Source organism: Falco punctatus, assembly GCF_963210335.1.
Source record: "Falco punctatus genome assembly, chromosome: 1".
Classification (NCBI taxonomy): domain Eukaryota; kingdom Metazoa; phylum Chordata; class Aves; order Falconiformes; family Falconidae; genus Falco; species Falco punctatus.
Window position 1 is genome coordinate 2,043,416 of NC_137580.1, and position 22,048 is coordinate 2,065,463.

Here is a 22,048-nt window from a genome sequence, read left to right on the forward strand (position 1 = left end):
TTATTCAAAAAAAAAAAAAAATAAAAAAATCCAGTTAACTTACACTTTGCAGGTAATATGAATTTATTTATTTATTTATTTATTGCTTTTTTAATATATATATAATTTATTTATTTATTTATTATTGCCTCCTGCAGATTCTTTCATTTTTCAGTAAGAAATCATTCTGCAGCTTTTTTCAAAACTGAATGAAAACACACAGAAGCTGTAACTAAACACAGACTACAAGAATGGCTGATAGCTAAATATACCACAGCTGCTTTTATTTGTTGCTAAAAAAAAAGAAAATAACAGAAGTCTTTTGACTGCCTTGAATATATCTGATGTGCAAAAAAGCAAAATAGGTCATAAAAATGTGAGGTTTATGTTTTCTAATATTTTTCTCTCTTATTTCATAGGTAGTGGGAATATTTTCCACAATATTTTGTGCTGAAGAGTCCTCAGATAATATTTCATCCTAGTTTTTCTTTTTTTGCAATTTCTTTTTTTTTTTTTTTTTAATTACTTTTACTTATTATCAAAATATTTTTGGAGTGGCTGGGGAAAATAAATTAAGTATAGAAAAACACAAATTCACAACTTTTTAATGTTTCTCAGGTTTTCCTAAAAAGAACACACCAAGAAACCTTGATATAACTTTTCCCTACTTTGGTTGTTTACTCCCTGCTTTCTACAGGTTAAAAAAACCCAAACAATCTTTAAAAAAAAAAATAAAAATCAATCCCCCATACCTATTCCCTTAATTAAGGTAAATGACAATTTTTATTTCTGGTGGTTGTATTTTTTTTTTGTTTGTTTTTTTTTGTTGGTTTTTTTTTTGAAGTGTTTATTTATTTTATCATATTTCCTGGTAAGGGTTTTTGTTTGTATTTTGTTTGTTTGTTTTGACTGGTACTAAATTGTATTAACATTTTTTTTTAATTCCTGTTGAAAAACTAGTTGTTTCTTTTCAAAAAAGTGAAAAAAATAAGGCTTTCTATGTTTATTTATATTTTCTATATTTATTTATATTTTTAACACAAAAGTAGATATAATTTTAATACAAAAAGAAAAATGGCTTTCTTTTGCTGAGAAGAAAGCGGTTTTGCTGGAGAGAAGTATTTCAGTGGAGACTAGTTGTTTCCAGCTGACAGATTAAGATTGTTTCTGTGTTTGATTACTGTGGTGGTTTGACCTTGGCTGAGCGCCAGGTGCCCACCAAAGCGGCTCTGTCCTTCCCTTCAGCCAGCCCCTCGGGGGAGAGAAAACGTAACAAAAAACTCCTGGGTCAAGATAAGGAGAGGGAGATCACTCAGCAATTGCTGTCATGGGCAAAGCAGACTCAACTTGGGGAAGTAATTAGTTTAACTTATTACCATTCAAATCAGAGTAGGATAATGGGAAATAAAAGCAAACGTTACAACACCTTCCCCCGCCTCTCCCTTCTCACCAGGCCTCAGCTTCACCCCCAATGTCTCTACCTCCTCCCTCCAGCAGCGCAGGGGATGGGGACGGGGCTGCCATCAGTCCCTCACACGCTGTCTCTGCCGCTCCTGCCCCTCACGGGAGGGCTCCTCACACCCTGTCCCTGCTCCAGCGTGGGGTCTCTCCCACGGGACACACTTCTCCATGAACTTCTACAACAACACGAGTCCTTCCCATGGGCTGCAGCTCCTCACACACTGCTCCCGCCTGGGTGCCCCACGGGGACACAAACATGCTCCAGTGTGGGCTCCTCTCTCCATGGGGCCACAGGCCCTGCCAGGATCCTGCTCCAGCAGGGGCTTCCCACAGGGTCACAGCTTTCTTCGGGTGCATCCACCTGCTTCGCGGTCAAGGTCCTCCCCACGGGCCGCAGGCGGGTACCTGCTCCACCGTTAACCTCCCCAGGCCGCAGGCGGGTACCTGCTCCACCGTTAAACTCCCCAGGCTGCAGGGCACAGCCTGCCTCACCGTGGGCTTCACCACAGGCTGTGGGGGAATCTCTGCTCCAGCACCTGGACACCTCCTGCCCCTCCTTCCTCACTGACCTGGCGGTCTGCAGGGCTGTTGTTCTCACACATGCTCACTCCTCTCCTCTGCTGCAATTTGTTTAGCAGATTTTTTTTCCCCCTTCTCAAATATGTTACCCCAGAGGCGCTACTACTGCTGCTGATGGGCCCAGTCCTGGCCAGCAGCAGGTCCATCTCAAAGCCGGCTGGCATTGGCTCCATCAGACACAGGGGAAGCTTCTAGCAGCTTCTAACAGAAGCCACCCCTGTCGCCCAGTATAATGACATACAGTACATGGCAATATAATATTCCTTTAAATTATCACAAAATATTTATTGCAATCTGAATGCTTTTATACCTTGTTATTTCATCCAGAACTATCACAACTAAACATCTTAATTGTACGTTTTTCTAGGAAGTTAAAACAAAAGAGTTTATAAATGATGACCAAAAAAGAAGTATGTTTGTAGATCAGATAAGAAAATTAATTTTTATAACACAACATGCAATTTCCTAAAAAGTTATCAAAAGATAGCCAGCTATACAGTGACTCTTCTGTGGTTCAGTATTTCATAGGAAAAAGAAGTGTAGCAGCTTTAAGGCAATATGAAACATTTTCTTTTCATTGTAATTCAGTTATGTATTACCTAGCACCTTACTCAAGCACTACTCTGCAGTGGCACTACTCTGCAGTGGGAACTTTGTGTGGACTTCGAAATGAAGAGGCAAATTGAGATGTCACTAATAGTTCCAATTACTGTTCTTTATGCTCTTCGTTGTTGGGTTTATGTCTTGAAGTGTGTCTTTAATAGCTGGACTTATAATAATATGGGGGAGATAGGTGTTTTCATTAACTAGAAGTCCAAACAGATTTACAAATATATTGCTACTTTTTTTGAATTTACCGTACTTCAGAGTTCTCTATGCTTTAGAGTTTGTGTATATGATTTCAGGTGCTTTTATTTTGGGGATTCCAGCTTTAGGCAATTTACCAATACATTAAAAAAAAAAAAAAAAAAAAAGGAACATTCAAAATAGCAAGTTTGTTAGTATAAATGAATATATTAGCGCCATACTGTGCCTAGTGGTACCTGATCCAAACTCATGTCTTGAAATAATTGTAGCGGCAGATTTCTGGAGTGAAGGAAGATCCTCTCTTTTGTTGATGTCTTTCAGTCTGGAGACAGACAGAAATTCTTGGAGTCTCCAGAGCATGGGCTGCCCTAATTTCTGTACTTGTGGCAGAAACCATAAAACTCTAAAATACGGTAGCAGCATTTTAACTTTTGTTGTAGGATGTACTATAGTTTTGACAGAGAAGGATCCTCACTTCCTGAATCATGATTTCCCATCTTACATTTGGCTGTTGCTTTTAAAACTCTTCAGATGGAAGAAGATTGTTTTGATTGACTTCACCTTAATAACCAAAATTTTGACACCACTGGTGACTTTGAGCCAAGAATACGTGTACAAAAATAAGGACTAAATAAGATAGGCATAGTAACTGCTTCGCAATGGTGGTTACAACTAAGGGAAAAAAAATAAAAATAAAAAAAATGTAGTGGGACTTACCTAAATATGCATGGCAATAAAACATTGCTATTACATCAGTTTCAGAATTTTTCACTTTTATTTATTAATAGCTGGGATCATACTATGCATAAGACCTATCTTTCTTCATGATGGAGAAAAACTTATTATTTCTAATTTAATGCAGAATGAACCACTTTCTGCTTTCCACATTGTTCTTTCCCCTAGTTAATTATTTCCCAGGCACAATGATATTACATCACCAAGCAAGATTTTTCTCACAGAAGTTGTGTCTAAATGACAGCTTGCCAGTTTTTTTGAGAAGGGTCAGACCACACCTTTGATGATAAGGTTTATAAGAAATTTTCTAAACAGGTTTAGTATAAACTTATTGTACATAGGGTATCTAAGGTTACTTGACTGATTCTGTAGTGCATCCTTAGTATGTTGTTAATGCCTCTACTCATTGCTTGTTCACTTCATCCACCCTCGTACCGAGAAACTCAGGCATAGCTTGGAAGGAAGCTGTTGCATTCTGCAGATGTGAGCTATGTGCGGCTATAGTTACTGAATGGTCTAAAGTGGAAAATGGAATTATTCAAATATTGTGAAAGCTAATATGCTTAATTGCAGTCATGTTACTTATTTACAAATAAATAAGAAACTTATTTATAAAGAAATCTCAGCATACCCCTGCTACTGATTACCACACTACTATTAAGAAGTAGTTGGGACAAACTCTTGCTTTCTTAAATGTCCTTGAATACTGCTGAAGTCAAAGGGAATTAGGTATGTAACCCAATACCCCCAGAAAGGAGTTTACGTACGTTAAGAGCACTTTAACAAGAAAAGTTTATGGTCTTTAGGTTCACAAGTTCTGTAGTAGTTTCAAGCTTTGTCTAGTAATGCTTCTGAAGGACAGTATACAATGATCCCTTTCCTGTCTTAAAAGCACAGGTTTTGGAGAACTATGATTTCCAAAGTAGGCAGTCTTCTTTCTTTCCCTTTAAAAGTTTGATCTGTTAGACTGCTCTGAGAACAAATACAACATCCTAAAAGCACTGAACTCTGGACAAAACATGCAGCTAAAGATACTTGTACTGAAAAAACAAACAAACAAAACATCCTAGGAGTAACTATGCGATTTCCCTCTTCTGGTTAGAGAATTTGACCTGGTAGGAGACAACCTAGATTCACTGTTTTCCTCAGCTTTGGACAGGACAGACTAACAGCTGCCATCTCCCCAGTTGCAATGCCTTCAGCTGCTCAGCCGTGGGGAACGTAGCTAACCTGCCTTCATCTAGCAGGGAGTTCCTTGGCCCCAAACTCTAAGAGTCTCAGCTTTTGATTCTTCAAACAAATGTATTTTGGTCTTTTATCAAATGTATATTTGATGAAAAATCTCACAAACTAGCTTGGGGGAGAAATCCCAATCTAAATCTATCCTTCTCGCAGGTAAGCGTCCTACTCACTGAGCTAGAAAGTTATGGTCTGATGAGTCTTAAATTATTTCTGCACAGTGGCACATCTTTCAGAGGAAAATCACCTGAAGTCTAATCATTAAGTACTCTCCAAGGAATTGACAGACTGTTTTTTTAACATCCTAACACAGAGAAGGGCACTGAAGTGCATGTGAGAATGGCCTAACACGAGCTTGTTCTGCAGAAGGGTAAGTTACACTACCATCCCTCAAAATCTTTGAAACAGTGACTTTCTGCTTTCCTGCGGAAGAAACAGATTTACATCAAGCCCCATGAAGCTGTATGAACTCTGAGCTAATCTAACAACTCTTTACAAGGTCTTGCAAGGCAATAAAGTCAGCCACAGGAAAGTGAAATTGAAAGCCTCCTCTGCCTAACACCTGTTCATATTTCCAGATAAGATAGCTTAGACTTTTAATGCACTGGATCTGAATAAGAATTGCCTTGTGAGGTCTCACAGTTCTCTGCATGAAGGTCTAGGACATTTGGAAACTTAACCTGGATGTAGAGATTCCTTTTTGGATAATGTTTGACTGAGAGTCAGCTGTATGCAGTGCTGAAGTAGGTAATTTAAAAATGTTGAGAGATGCTAATCTCAGACGACTCCTTTTTACAAAATCTGGTTCTTCATTTTCTAGGAAATATTTCCACTTGTTTTTGTAGTTCTTCTACCTTGAGTGGGACATGGTGTTTATTTAAACTAAAAATAATTTCAAGATAATGCTATTATATAATATTTTATTAGGCATCTTAGGTACTTACAATAGGTAAATGAATGTGTCCGTAGATACATTTCAATTTCCTCTGACTATAAAGTACCAGGATGAAATTAGAGGCAGGAAGAGATCAAGTCTTTGATCTAGTAATGATTTAAGTGCTGTACTTTCAAATCACCGTGTGAGTTTTCTCATTTTTTTCCAAAGGTTACTGTGCATTTTATGTCTTGTTAAAGTAGGAGAATATTTCAAGAGAAACAGAATGTGAGTTAAAAATGTGCTTTTGGGAGAAGAAAACAAAGATCATTAACTACTGTATCGTTTGTTCTATCATATTTCCAGAATCTATTGCAACTAGGGAATTCATTTCTAGGAGGACAAAATCCTGCAAGAGGGTTGCCATATTGCTATATACTCGCAAAATATACATTTTGCCTTTTCCTTAGAAATAATGCATATTAATGTTCCTGATTATATGCATATGCAAAGACACACAGATCTATACAAAGAAAGAGACATTTCCTGAATAAAGGTTAAAACAAGGAAAACAAGATCAGAGTTCATTAGAGATAAACTGCTGCTGCCTGATTTAGGTCTTACTCTTATAATTACAGCAATTGGATTATTTTAAAGCCTAAAATGGGCCCACAACTTCTTTTTGTAGATTTCTTCAGTATTTATGCTCTTTGCATTTTCTTTTCTACTAAGAACCCTTCCCGGCTAAAGCCAGCAAAAAGATGCTTTCTCACATACTCTGTCATATGGGTATGGCCTCACACTTGCCCATGCCTCTAACATGAGTGTTATCTTGTTGCCTTTCACACCTCTTCAAAATAATATATAGTTGTACTGTTTGGAAAGTGTTCCTGCATTCAACTTTAAGAATGCCACATAAAGTGATGAAGTTCTCTCTTAATCATTTACCCTGAAAACTTTTTCATACAAAAGCTAACAAATAAAAAGCATTTTAAAATGTAAATTTACAAATCAGGAAATAGTTAGCCAGACCTAAGACACACCAAAAAAAACCCAAAAAACAAAAACAAAAACAAAAAGCAAAAAATGAACAAACAAACAAAACCAAACCAAAAAAAACCCACCCAAAAACAAAAAACAAACTAAAAACAAGGAAAAAGAAAACTGGTTTTATTCTGCTTACATCAAGATTCAATTTGAAAATATTTATTTTTCTTTCCTTTTTTTGTACCTTGCTGACAAACTGCACATGCTTGCCAAATGTAGAAGATAAGGTTTAGGTCTGGTGTATGTTCAAATTGTCCTCTATGTCAGATTCCATTTAAAGGAGATAATTTTAGGCTAAACCCATATTTTAGGCTGAAAACCACAGCAGGAAAGGCACTGCTGATTTTGTTCTTTTAATATAGTTACAACTTCGTATAATGGTTTCTGGTGATTCACTTAAATGCAAACACCTTCCTCCAGGATCATTAATCCTAACTTATCCAAGAAGCAGTTTTGACCTTTTCTTCTTGGTCTAGACATTATTGCGTTTACTACAATGTCTTTCCAGCTATGTGAAGTTATTTCTTGAGAGTCATTTAAATATTATGAAATTGTTATTCTGTTAAAATTACAATATCATTCTGTAACTATTAAGGCAACGGTCAGCTCTTAGCATGAAAACTTTCCCTATAATAAGTTTTAATTTTGAATAAACATAAATGGCTAGCAAACACATGAAATGTGCCTGCTGCTCATTACTGATTTGCAAATGATACAAGGTACAATGTCATAAACATCAACACAGATATCAGTCCTTTGTGGTAATGAAAGTCTAGAAGTCCCTGGAGATGTTCTGAACTGCAATAACTTTTCTTTGTAGTAAACATTTTTAATAAAGAGCAAGAGGATTTTACACCTGAGGAAATCAGATGCTATGCAAACATAAGTTAGACTATTACATATTTTTCAAAAGTCAATTTGAAAGAACATTGAAAGACAGAACAGGGAAAAAAAAAAAAAAAAAAAAAAAAGTTTAAATTTGTTTCCTTCCAGGGAGGGCCTATTTTTCAAGGCCTGGTTTTGGTTAACTTGTTGACTTTCTGAGTTTCAGAAAACTCCACAGAATCCTTCCTTGTTCTTAGGCACTTTTCTCTCCATCATAACTGAGGTCACTCTCTGACACAGTCTTCTCTTGGCAAGGATGCTGCATAAACTTCTGCTTCCAGCTCTGTACTCTGCCATCCTCACACCTATCAGTATTTTGAACCTTTTCTTTCCAAGAATATGCAGCTGCTCACGGCTGGAATTTCTCCCTCCTTCCACTTGACCTAATCAGTCTTCCTACTTTTCTTTTTCTATGTTCCCATAAGGGAAAAAATAAATAAATACTGGTAGCAACCATCACAACAATACAGGGATACCATGAAATTGCCAAATCTGAAATCTAATCTAAGATCCATGTATTCTGCGACTAGAGAAATACAGTATTGTGTTACAGTAATAGAAAGTTAAATTTTTATTCTATGCTAAACCAATATTTTTCACCATTTTTGTAGCTAAACACATGAAATTATACATTACTTAGAAGATACATCTTAGGAAGTGTGTTATATTTTAATTTTGTTAATAAAATTTGCCTTAATACAATTCAGAGAATGTTTAAGTAACACATGTAGAGACAGAAGTAGTGAATATTATGGCACAGAGGAAGTGATACAAAAAAATTTTGGAACGAGGTGGTTTTGGTATCACTAAAACAATGTATGTTGTTTGCGTAGTGCAAGAATCCCCCTGAAAATATCTGATCCACTAGGAATATAGTGCTATAACAATTCTGTATTGTAACACAAGAAGAAGACAGTATGTATTGTTCTTAGAAATGCCTATTCATCTTTGTATTTCCTTCTTACAACAGTCTTAGCTACATTTTATATACTCGAAAAGGAAAATAAAATAATTTCTTTATTCTCTGGTAAATGTTCAATCTGTAGTGTCACCCACTGTGTACAATGACTGGTAATTTCATGCGCTATTATTTGTAACAGTGTGGTGGCATAGCAGTACAAAAAGTTTTTCAGCCAGTAGAACATCCTTAACACAAAATCCAAAACTTACTGTGAAGAATTCTGTCTGTTTAGAATTCCATATTTCAGACCATACTAAAGTTTTACACAGCCTTTTAACACACTTATACTCATTTTCAGAGATACCTCTCCTGTGAACTTGCTACTGAAACATTCCTGTGTATCTCATCCTTGACAAACTCCTGGCAAGCTTTCTGGAATGCGTATAAAACCATAGGAGTTGGGTAGATATAGGCAATATAAAACTGGGGTTTGAAGATACCTTGTGCAAATGTAGCTGCATTGTCATGGCAGCTAACACACAGATCATATACAGAGGTTACATGTCATTGCCAACCTTTTCCAGTAACAATTCTTCCCAGGAAATCCCAAATGGTGCCATTATTCAACTATAAAGACAACATAGGTACTGTTGGCTAACACAACTATTTTAATGATTATCTGAATGTAATTTCATAACACTTTTAGGCACAATTACAGTTGAGAAGTCAGGAAGCACAAAACGCGTGCTTGTATGAATGAATTAGGAAATACATCATCAGACTGTCTTCTGCTGCTCTGACAGATGTCATGTAAGCTAAGAAACAGGCTATTTTGTAATATCTTACAAACAGCACATTTAAAGTGTATGGCATAGACAAGGTTGTAGTAGCATGGAAGGGGGGAATTGTAGTAGCATAGGGATATGGCGATGCGGAAGATCACGTGTTGTGATGGAAACATAGGAACTAAGTAGAAAACCGCCCACGAAGGGGCTGGCTCTGTTACTAGTATATAAGTGCCTGTGTCTTTCAATAAACTGCCATTTTGCCTTCCTCTTCCTGAGAGTCTGAGTGCTGATGGTCCCTCAGGTGCTGCGCTGATGTTTGGACACGTCTTGAGCTACAACAAGTGGTGACCCCAACGTGAGCCTGGGAGGCAGCGCGCTGGATGACGCTCGACCTCCGGAGGGGTGATGAAGCCGGAAAAAAGATGTCAATGTTGATTTCGTGGTACAGGTATTGAAAAAATGGGTGAAGGAGGCGGGGGGAAAATGCCTGCGGAAAGATATAACAGAAATCATCCTATGGATGAGGGGCAGAGGGCTGATTGTTAACCTGCAAGATATTATGCATTGTGAACTGTGGGAAAATTTTGAACAAGAAATTTGGGAATCTGAGAAAACGGGCACGATGGCATGGGGTTCAACCTGGGGTAAGATATGTCGTGTTATGGACAAAAAACGTGAAGGGGCTCAAATATGGGCTGCGGTGGGAGCATCTATGTTTGGTACAGAGTGTCTTTGGCTTCTGGGAATAAATCAGGAAGCACAGGTGGGCACTTCATTAGCAGGGGACTCTAAACCTTTTAGTCCTCCTCCTAGTCCACCGGGTAATTTACCAGACAGCCCACCGTCAGAAAGAAAGGCAGAATGCTATCCGGTAGAAGATAAGAATGCAAAGCGGGATCAAAAGAACTTATACCTGACAGATGACCTGGCAAATTTACTGCGGAGACTAAAAGTTGAGGAACAAGAACTGCAGGAAAGGGATAAGGCAAAAGAAAGTGGTGTGTGGGAGGCTATTAGGCAAGGTGAAGACAGATTGCGCAGAATAGACAAAGCAGGGGACAACACCCAAACATGGCACCGGCAAGAACAGCTGCCGAGTTATTTGGACATGGCAACCCCCCCTTCGTCTAGTTCAGATGAAGAGGAGGATTCAAAAAACTGTGATAACGCAGCCAGCAATGAACTACCTGACACAGACTGGTTGCCTAAATACATCAGCCCAAGGGGCGGAGGAAATTATAGAATTGTACTGAACAGAGACAGTGGGTTGTTTTGACATTGATGTGCAGTTTTGTCCTTGCTTTGACGATGTGCAGCTGAGATCCTGCAGCAAAGAGTTAAATAACTTTAAGGGAGTATGAGAAGAAACTAGGATGAGACAGAAACAAAGGAGGAATGTGATCTCACCTCTAGAAGATAAGGAAACAGCATGAACAGTAGAGAGTAGCCTATAGTGAACAGCGCTAAGGAAAGCATATGAATTTGACTGATCACTCAAACTGTATTCATAAGCAGCTTGCCGAGTTAAGAAAAAATGTACAGGCCATAAAGACTGCGAACGGGTTAACGGACTGGCTACAGAGTTTTGGAATTACTGGATGGTTAAAAGATTTGTTACTGCACGGGATAACGGTATTAATTGCCATTGTAATCTTTTTAATGATATTGGGCTGTGTATGGAATTGCTTTATGATAATTATGAACAGAATAATAAAAGGGGTCTGGATCGCTCAAAAACAAAAAGGGGGATTTGTGGAATGGCTGGAAGTCAATGGGCATATTTTGAGCAATCCAGACCAAGTAACTTTGTTGTAATAGCAGGCTGAGCAGGCCAAAGGTGTAACAAGCTGCAGCTGTTATGAAGGACATATGCAAGGCCAAGGGAGACAAAGAAACTGTATTCGCAGAGAGATAAGAGAGTTGGACAGAAGGATGAGAAAAACCAGGATGCCTGCACAAGGGGGGAGCAGCGTGTGGGCACCACACCAGGACCAAGCATAGGGGAGGTGGAAGCGTGTGAATGAGTAGTTTTAACCTATCACCTTTTACATAACAAAGCCTGCGTAGCGTGTGTATTTTTAGCTGGGGGTATGAATTGGTGTGAGTCTATTACTAAAGTGGCACTAACTTGGGAAAAAAAAAAAAAAAAAAAAAAAAAAAAGGGAATGAAGGGAATGACCCCAGAGGCACGATTAAAGAAAGCATGTTATGTTTTGAACTTTCTGAAAATCTCTGTTGACAATGTGGTGCCTTCCACTGTGTGACATTTTGTGTCAATTGGTAACAAGGTGTCTTAGTACGCATGAAAGACCCTCGTACCGGACATTGGTCGCGATCGCATGAATTGTTAACTTGGGGGAGAGGTGATGCTTGTGTTTCTACAGATGAAGGTCCGCGATGGATACCTGCTCGCTGTGTATGGCCTGAGCTTAGCGTGCCGGATCGTCGGAGCGCTGCTGCCGCCAGTCAACCCAACAACTAATGTGTGGCCTCCTTGCTGAAGCAGTCCTTGTTTGGTGTGCCCTTCCTTGAAACTGACTTGCAGACAGTGTCGCAAAAAAGTGAATGTATGCGGGGAATGAAGAATGTTACTGAAAGTCTTGATATTTTTGATAATTGATTACCTCTGCATAATGTTAACCCAAAAGAAGTCAATATTGTTTGCACTTTGAATGTCGATACCTTGTTTGTTAGGCAGTTAAGAATGTGAGTCAAATTTGTCACCATTATATACAAAACAGAGGAACTATTGGGTTTTATTGTTGGCTCAAGAACATGGCTGTGAGGATTTCGATGGTACGTGCTACATGGATTTTAGGTCCCCCATTGTGGCAACATTTTACCAAAATCTGAGAAAACGTCAGCCTTTTGGGGATCCATTCACTCACTTGGCAGTATTGTTTGTTTGCTATTGCCTTGGTTGCTGTCATGTTTGCAAGGGCCCTGCAGAACATGGCAAACCTGGTACTAGCTGTTCAAAAAACAAAAAGGGGGAATTGTTGGGGTCTGCAGCAGGTCTACAGAAAAGTTAGTTGACTTCAAAGAGCTTAGGAAAAACTACAGGGATATCATTTTCAAAAGCTCGAGAAATCGTGGCAATGTGTCCACACTGTCAAACATCACCACTCTGGCAAATGGGAGTCAGCCCACGGGGACTGGCTCCATCAGTGGCTTGGCAAACAGATGTTACAGTCTATGAACCTTTTAAACCTAATTCTAATCTGTTTGTAACTATAGATACCTATAGTGGTGTCTTAGTTGTTACATCTAAAAGGAGAGCCCGTGCGAAAGAAACGATAAGACATTGGCAGACAGCAATGACGTGGCTAGGAAAACCAGATAACATCAAAACGGACAATGGACCAAATTTTGTGGCCCAATCTGTAAAATAATGGGCAGATCCTTGGAATATCACTATCACACATGGTATCCCCTATAACACAACAGGTCAGGTGATTGTAGAGCGTGCTCACCGTACATTGAAAGAATCTTTAAATCACATTATAGAAAAGAAAACACATGTCCCTTTAGATCAACAGGATGATGTCTTAATGAAAGTGCTGTATCTCTGGAATCAATTTGATAGGCATGGAACAGATTGTACACCCATGCGAAAAAACTATAATCTTCCCATGACTGATATAAAAGCAAAAGTGTTAGTGCATTTTCCGGAAACAGATACATGGCTGCCTGGGTGGTCACTGGTAGTTTTTGGTCGGGGATACACAGCTGTATCTCATCCTGAGGAACCACAAGTTAGGTGGGTCCCCGCAAAATGTATCAAACCTGACCTTAACCGTGATAATAATGCATGATTTTAGATTCTTTTACAGGGAGAAGGAAGGATCCGAAGTTTTTAGCACTGCTACTGGTTTTGGTGTCCTTGGTCAACGCTGATTGCCTGTACAACGGGACACTGATACAACTTCAAGAATTGCGAATACCACAATCTATAGTGACTCTGTGTGCTCCCTCCTTCGATGTCATGGTCTGTCAGCTGATGGGCCCAGATCTACTGGATGGTTGGCGAGCCCCGAATTGTGCTGGTAACAGTAGCAGATGGGACACTGGGGGTGGGAATACATATAGGTGCCTAAGTTCGAATCCTGGTAGAAGTTATTGTAATTCCCCTGGTTATTTTATTGTGCCTACTGGGGCTGCAAAACTATTGCCACAGCGTGGACCCCGAGTCAACCTGGTAGATTTCTTACGGTAGCGTGGGGTCCCTTTGGCTGTAAGACCTCTTCCAAAACTGATGGTGGGATGGTATGGCACCATGGGACTTGTAGGTACCTCTGGATAAACGTCACTAACCCGTCCGATCCAGCTTGGTTTATTGGCAAAACTTGAGGAGTAATGCTTTGGACATCAGGTACTGATAGGGGCACCCTTATTAAAATAATAAAAGAACGCCCACGGTACACTCCTCAACCTCAACCCCTAGGCCCCAATGTAGTAATCTCAGGGCTTCTACCCCCACAGACCCACGCCCCTGAAACAACTTCCGAAGCGACTAAAGGTACAATTCGTGTCCCTCAAAGGACTCATACCAAAAGCCCTGACCCTTATCCCCTTTGGTCCGTAATGCAGATGATGTATTTGACCTTGAATGAATCTAATCCGAACTCACTAACCCCTGTTGGTTATGCTATGGCATCAAACCCCCATTTTATGAAGGTATTGCTTGGAATGGCACCTATAATTTCTCTATGGTGGATAACCCCGGTTCATGTAAGTGGGAGAAGTCTAATATTGGCCTCACGATGTTAACGATCGGGGGCGGGGTGGGGGGGGAACGAGTCTGGGCCGGGTGAAAAGGAGCTGGGTCTTGTTGTGTGCTTATAACGTCTCTCAACAGCCCTTTAGTGGAAATGTCAAATGGGTTATTCCCAGAGAATGAGGGTGGTGGATTCGTTCCAGGAAGGGCCTTGTACCGTGTGTATCACTTGAACCTTTTAATAACATTAAAAGGATTTTTGGATTACATTGGATTTTTGTATCCAAGTCTTAGTTATGCCAAGGATTCTGTATCGTCCTTCGGAGGACATATATGCACACTGGGAAAAACAACCACCACCTGCCTGGGTCAAGAGGGAGCCGATAATGGCCATAACAGTCACAACCCTCATGGCACTTGGTATCACTGGAACGGCGACTGGTGTCACCTCCCTAGTTCGACAACGGAACGGCTGGACCTCCTTGCGCGCAGCAGTTGATGAGGATTTAGAAAGTCTTGAACAATCTATCTTGGCCCTAGAGAAACCCCTATCCTTGTTATCGGAGGTGGTCCTACAGAATAGGCAGGGCCTAGACCTTCTTTTCTTACAACAAGGAGGCCTCTGTGCAGCCCTGCAGGAAGAGTGCTGCTTTTATGCGGACCACATGGGCATAGTTAGAGATTCACTAGCGAAATTGCATGAGGGTTTGTTACAGCATAAACGAGAACATGAGGCACAGCAAGCATGGTATGAATCCTGGTTTAACCAATCACCCTAGCTAACCACTTTATTATCTAGTCTTGCTGGTCCTCTTCTTATTCTCATGTTGCTTTTAGCTTTTGGACCTTGCATTTTTAATAGATTAGTAGCATTTATTAAGTCTCGCTTAGGCACAGTAGAGGGATAGTATGTTTTGTTAGCTCACAGGACTGACCATCATCACCAATGCACTTAATGTTGTATCTTTCTTAGCATGGAAGGGGGGAATTGTAGTAGCATAGGGATATGGCGATGCGGAAGATCACGTGTTGTGATGGAAACATAGGAACTAAGTAGAAAACCGCCCACAAAGGGGATGGCTCTGTTACTAGTATATAAGTGCCTGTGTCTTTCAATAAACTGCCATTTTGCCTTCCTCTCCCTGAGAGTCTGAGTGCTGATGGTCCCTCAGGTGCTGCGCTGAGGTTTGGACACGTCATGAGCTACAACACAAGGTGCTGTATTCATTAATGATTATTAATCTAGTAAATGAAAATCTAATCTTTAGACAGTTCTATCATGGTAGATGCAACATGCCTTGTCTCCTCTTGACTACTAAGATTGTTTCCCCTTTTAGATTTTTGTCCCTCTGTATCTTCAAAGCCAACAAAGCCCAAACATCTGAGTCTGTCTTGGGGTTAGAAGCTTTTACTTAAACCCCATGCTCGGAGTCATAGCTTACAAGAAAATAATTTTATTTGTCTCATCCTTCCTTAGTCGTGGGTTGTCTTCTGACCTGAAATAATTCTTCTTTTCAAACGGCTACCATATTGTCAGACTAACCTTCTCTGAGGAGCATGAACATACATGTATTTCATGTTTACAGTGTAGAGGTTTTCAGATACACAATATCAGAAGTTGCCTAATATTACATACATACTTAGAAAAATGAGATCTTATTACCTTTAAAAAAAGAATCAAAGAATGAAAACATATTAAGGGATATGCTGATAAAATTAGGGAGTTCTGAAATATTTTTAAAATAATCAGAATTTTGCACAAAGTAGCATCCTCATGGTTAATATCTCTTCGTAGTGCATTACAGTGCTTGGATTTTAAGGCCACAGACTGAGCAAGCTGATGACTGACAGGGGAAAAGGAAACAAGTACACTATGTCATGTTCTGTGATAGCTGTCCACATGAACTTGTATACGTACATCAAAAATTCCTTAAAGGAGAAAAAAAAACATTTTAAAAGTTACTTTTATTCCCTAATGCCATCTCCTTTACTCAAAAATTTCAGTCTTTAAGAGTACCTATAAAGAAATGTGATCAAAAGACAGAAAACACAGATTTACTGGGTCTAGGAAAAGTAATAAATATAAAAAATGTGAAAAGAATAAATATACAATAGGTAGGAACTCAAGATGCAGTGAGCTCAGCTATGATGGATAGACTTTTTTGGAAGTCTTTTCCATCTGAAAAAAAGCACCTTTTTTTTTTTTTTTTTAATAGAAGCATGCCAGATGGTTTAGCAGAACATCTATTAGTCAATCTGATAGCAGACTGTGTAATTTACTGCCTGTGATGCTAATGATAGTGCCTAGATCTATGAAAAAGGTCTGAATCATTTTTATGCAGAAGCTTGGTGGGCACTGATTCCAACACAAAGAGAGGAAGAAGTCTTGAGATTGATCGTGTGTACCATTCTGTTCTTTCAAGAGATAATATGACCAGCGTGGTCCCATTGTACTAGACTTAATAAACCAATTTATGAATTAAAAAGTTGAAGTGTGAAGAAGCAGTTATTAAATACAGTATGTGTTAATCAATGATTTAAGAAAACATTTGTGCATGTGTAGAGTTCCATTCATAAAGAGCAAATCATTGAGGTTGAGTTGTCTGAAGGAAGAGATAAGCATCTTTACATCTGAGTATTCATCTTTTCTAAGATGCAGGAACAAAATGCAAAATGAATGTAGGTACACTCTGTCAATCAAGTGATATTCAAAAACCAAATAAAGCGTGGTCTTGTTCTAGGAACTCCACAGTGTGGCATGGTAAAGTTGCCTACATGTAATTGTTATGAAAGCTTCAGCCCCCATTCTCCTCACTTTGATCAGTCTAACCTCAGGACCAAAAAGCGAGGGAAGGTATAGATGCTTCCCACCCCCGTTTGCAAAGGCCCATGAACAGTGTCGGTTGGGATTTGGTTAGACCCTCCTCTGTTTTACAGCTATACAGTAATAGCTATAAGAATACCTGCTGGGGGAAAAAAAAAAAAAAAAAAAAAAAAAGAAAGAATGGATAATTCTATTGAGTAATTATGAGAGTGGGAGGCTTATCATATGAACATACACCTTCCGCTACTCCCTAGGAAATGAAGGAATCTGTCCTGCCTTAAACATCACAAATAATATAATATAAACAAAGATCAGCTGTGCTTTAAAATATTTCAGTTCTTTGCAAAATTGGCAAATCATTGCAAAAAATCACAAATATTTTCTCCTACTCATCAGTATTAAGTCAAAGCTCTTTTTTTCTCAAAAGCTTAGTTCAACATTAAAGATAGCCATAAAGTGAAAAATAAAAATTAAAATCCCATGTCATCCATCTATTTCTACATATATGACTTCTGCTGAAGTGAATAAGCACTGTACTTACATAACTGATAAGGTAATTAAAATTCTGCACTTTTTTTTTCTGCCTTTGTTTTTTCCCCCTCTGTCTGCTGGTTTATTCTAAGGTTAGTGTTCAGTTTCATTTTGAGCTTCACACAACATTCATGCTGTAGAGAAATTGTTGGAGTCCTAAACATTAAATCAATAGGTTTTCTGTCTTGTTCAAATAATCAAGTTTTCCTTTGGTGAGACCCACGCTGATCCCCAGTGTGAAAGCCATTATGTTTCCTTTGGACTAAAATATGACATGTTATCTAATAAATTATTAATATCACATATCATAAATACAAAGGCGTTTACTTAATGAAAGAACAGTTCAATTTTTTACTCCCTTAGAATCCAGTTATAGGTAAATATTAACTTAGGACAATGAAAGACATTTGTATTAAAAAAATAAAATAAAGTAAAAAATTAGAAAGACCAGATTGGATAATGGAAAGTGGCTTACAAGAAATATATGTAAAATTTAGATGTGAAGATGGTGGTTGTGCATGCAGATTAAAATATTCCTGTATGGAAAGCAGGTAGGAGAGAGAGAGGAATGGAAAAAATTACAGCTAGAGGCAAGCTCTCATGCTGAACACCAAATCTGGCACAGACTGTCATGAGTAGTGCTTACTGCAATCAATAAATTTTGAAGAATCAGGCCCTAGCAGAGTAAATTATTACTTCAATTATGATTAAAATAGTACTCTAGGGAGAACAGACTAGATTCTTCACATTATTGCTCCAAGTTGGAATCCATTTGAAAGCCTGAATTTTGTCAGTACTGCTTGCTCTGAACTCTACTAAAACTGCACTATCACCCTTCAAGTTTTGACTTGAATATATTTATTTCTTCAAAGTGTGAAGTGAATAAGATAGTTTCATGGAGAGTAGAGGGTATAGAAGAGAAACTACCCACTAAGAATTGGGAAGATGGTTCAAGAAGAGAAGCCCTGCAGAAAGGTGATTATCAATCAGAAAATACATAACTGAAAAGTAAAGAAGCTTTGTGATGATATTTGGTATGGAAAGAACCCTTTTTTAAAATCTAGAGACTGCTCATAATCAAAATCTGTGTGAAACACTTCTACATCTTTTTCTGCTCTATTTAAGAAGTAAATTGCAAAACAGAGAAAATTATCCATAGGGAACTATCAGTTCCCTATGGAAAGAGAATCCTTTCCACAGGAAAGGATGTGCATCCTTAGCAAAGACTAAGGATAAAAGGAAATAGCTCATAGGAATCAATGGGAGGTAAGGTCTTATCCTTTTACCGAAATCACTCAGATTTCTCATGCACCTTACAAAGTCTACAAGAATTCCTGCCCATGCTCGATTCTTAAATGTGTTACATGTTCAAAACATCCAAGGAATTATATGCATATTTATCATTCCATCAAGGTAAAGTATATGAAAGGACAACAAAATATTGTTTTAGTTAAAATCAAAACTGTTAAGAAGCTGGATATTGTCAGTGAAGATCGCCTTAAACAGCCACACATATGAACAGATTCCTCCAATGTTTTTCCATGTCTCCACCTACTAAGTACTAGCCCAACAGCCATGCCCTTCATTGTAGTCTCTGACATCCATTCTAAATTAGTGACCACTCATTTTCATCCAAGAAGCCATTGTGAATGGATTTAAACTGTACTGTATGTTTTCTAGTAGACACAAGTCTCACAGCCTTTTTCGTCCCCTTGTTTCCCTCCTCTTAAGTTAAAGACAATGATGGACAATTCAAAGTTGGGACTGATTTTCCAATTAAATGGAATTATTTTGTCTGAGTTTCAAAAATAGCGTTGTTTGGTACAATATTAAGTGTGATACATGGTCTGTTATTTCTTTTGCAATTTATTTTTGTTTACCTTTAAAACAAAAATGAATGTAGTGTACAGTGTTTTGCTCTCACAGGAATGACTATAACATTTTCCGTATTACATAATGCCTAATGAATCCTGGGTTACATTACAGATTTGATAATAAAACCCAGTTCTGCCAATTGCATGCATGAACAACCCTATTAAAGTCAATAAAATTATTTAGATTGAATTTATACAGAAATATTTGGAGAATGACAGCCATAGACTGCAAATCTTATTGAACAGAAATTTCACAAAGGTTTCCTTTTGCTTCTACCTTAATTGACTACTGTCATCTTAAAAGTCAAGCTGGTAATACATACTACTGTATTTCAAATAATAAACAAAAGTCTTTGATGTTTTTACTTCTCCTCCATGAGCAAACCTCTAAAAAAGAAACAGTTCTGTCATAAGTTTTCCACTTTTTATTTAAAAAGAAACAGAAATTGTCTGAGATCAACATGAAGGTTGTATTTGCAAGCTGATACAGGTCTTTAAAGACCCGAATGATGTTGCCTATGCCAAGTCAAAATGCTGCCTTCAGCTTCTTGCAATTAAATCGTTATGATTCTTCCTCCCTGCTGATGTGTGACTTCTAATTGTTTTCTGTCCATTCTATGAAATACTATATTGGTATATGGAGATGCTGGTGATCATAATCGGACGTCAACCCAGTAAAGGCAGATGCTGGGTCCATAAGCTGCTTTTCGCCCACTCTGCTGACAGTGAAGGAATTGTTACTCCAATAAGATCTTGTGTGCATTCTCATAGCTTACTGCCTACAGGTCCTTGATGAAGTAGCAAAGGTAGTTGGTGTTAAAAAAAAAAAAAAGAAACAAACAAAAAAACAACCACCAAACAAAACAACAAAGATAAAACCAACTTTATAGTCACAGAGTCCCTTTAGAATATCTGTTGGTACCAAGCAGTAAGAAGGGGATAATTTATGGCCAGAACAGAAGAAAAACTATTTTCCTTTATATTGAAAGCTTTACTTCGCTGTAATATTTTAGACCTTTTTTCCATACAATGAAAACTTGCCTTATCTCAAAATGGCAGTATTTCTTCATACCTTGATAAATATTTACAACTTTTACTATGATTTAATAGAGTGATTGGACTGGGATTGCAGCTAGACTCTGATCAGGATTACATAGGATCAATAGTTCCATGTTGCAAAATAAAACATATTTCAGAATTCTACTCCATAACCCGATGAAATACTTCAGAAAGAATCACCTGTTCACTTTGATCTTTATTTTTTATTGTTTACATTAATTAAATTTCTTCACAGAAGCCATCTTTTAATATCAAGGCATTTTTAATTGGCTTTGAAAGTGTATTCTAATGGAATTTTCTCAGATAACCTTTAACAGTTTAAACAGGTTAAATTTTAATGTCATTTATGTTGGGAAGGTGTTCAAAATATTATACTATTAAATATTTAATGATATCATTACAGAAAATTTAGCTATTTCTAAACTAGACTCAGGAGGCCAGAGGTATCATTCCACACTAGTTCTTGAATTGTTAAACAGGTCTACTGAGATTTTCAAAATTTAATAATACGTTATATGTTGCTGCTAACTTTGCAAAATATAGTATTCTTGCACAGATGCAACTGTTAATTAAAAAGTCTCTTGTGAGTGTGAATGAGTTTCAGGGTGGTGTTTTTGTTCCTGTTTATATCATTTAGGAAAATTTTGAGTATTCAAGTATTTGTGTATTCATAAACATAATGTACATGAAAGACTACAGCCAGTTCTAAGTACTGCACAGAACTATAAGAAAATCATATTTACATGTAAGTGCCTTCAGTGGCTTATACCTACAACGTTGCCGTCACTAAAAAAATTAAACTGTGATTTGTATCAATCAATTCAGTAATAACAGTTGTACTGTAACTCCAGTGAAGTACTCATTTTTTGAAATAGCTTCAGAATGTATCGGGTATCCCAAAGGGGGGGGGGGGGGGGGGGGGGGGGGAAGTAATTTATTTTGTGAGTGATTGAGAGTACTTTAAACAAACCTTCCCATTTTCAAAAGGGGGTGGAAACTGACACGCTGTTAGCAGAAATCGAAAGAAGAACACAGCTATGTTATAAGCAACCCTCCATTTCCTTTGAAGTGAAGCAATATTAAGATATTTAAAATCATAATATAGGAATGTGAGTTAAACATGCATTGCCACCTTAAGTAATTATTGTAGAATACAGAAACACGTTTTATATGTTACAGTGATTGCTAAAGCAGAAGAGAGAGATGACACTAGTTTCTTACTAGTACTCTGAATGTACTCTGAATTTTCCTCAAAATTTACTTCAAAAGAATAATTCATTCTCTAGGTCCCACACTACTATGTTGAAGCATAAATTAAATGCAATAATTGTAAGGCACATTCTAGTTTACTCCTTTCAGATTTCTCCCTTCAAAATTTATAGACAAAAGCACCATGATAATAATACACCGTTTAAACTCATCTAGGTAAGTTCTCCTATGTATTGATCCTTTTAACTTGATCCACTGCCAAAAGATGTGATTTTCATTCCACTACTCTAAAAATAAAAATCCCCAAACACTATTTTAATCACTATTTAGGGAAGTATTGAAGTAATATAATGAAAACTATATAGAAGAAAATATAGAACTCATGGGACTAGGGAAATTTTAGTTATTTACAAACTCTCTTTTCCCCCTTTTGTATTTCTTCTTCTCTAAGTTGAACTGTAGATTTTAGAACAATTACACATAAACCAAGTTTGTAGATTTATATAAATAGTTCAATCAATAAAACATCTGTGCTTAAT

The 22,048-nt window shown here is 37.8% G+C and overlaps 1 long non-coding RNA gene across 2 annotated transcripts; it reads left to right on the top strand.

Annotated features, from left to right (window-relative positions):
* Positions 1–1,697: 1,697 nt before the first annotated feature.
* LOC308061572 lies at positions 1,698–21,208 on the top strand. Of its 2 annotated transcripts, none has more exons than XR_013927276.1 (2): positions 1,698–14,026; positions 14,301–21,208. It is a non-coding gene; the product is annotated as an uncharacterized lncRNA (long non-coding RNA). The 2 variants fall into 2 exon arrangements; XR_013927277.1 differs by having other exon boundaries at positions 1,698–13,321.
* The last annotated feature ends 840 nt before the right edge of the window (positions 21,209–22,048 follow it).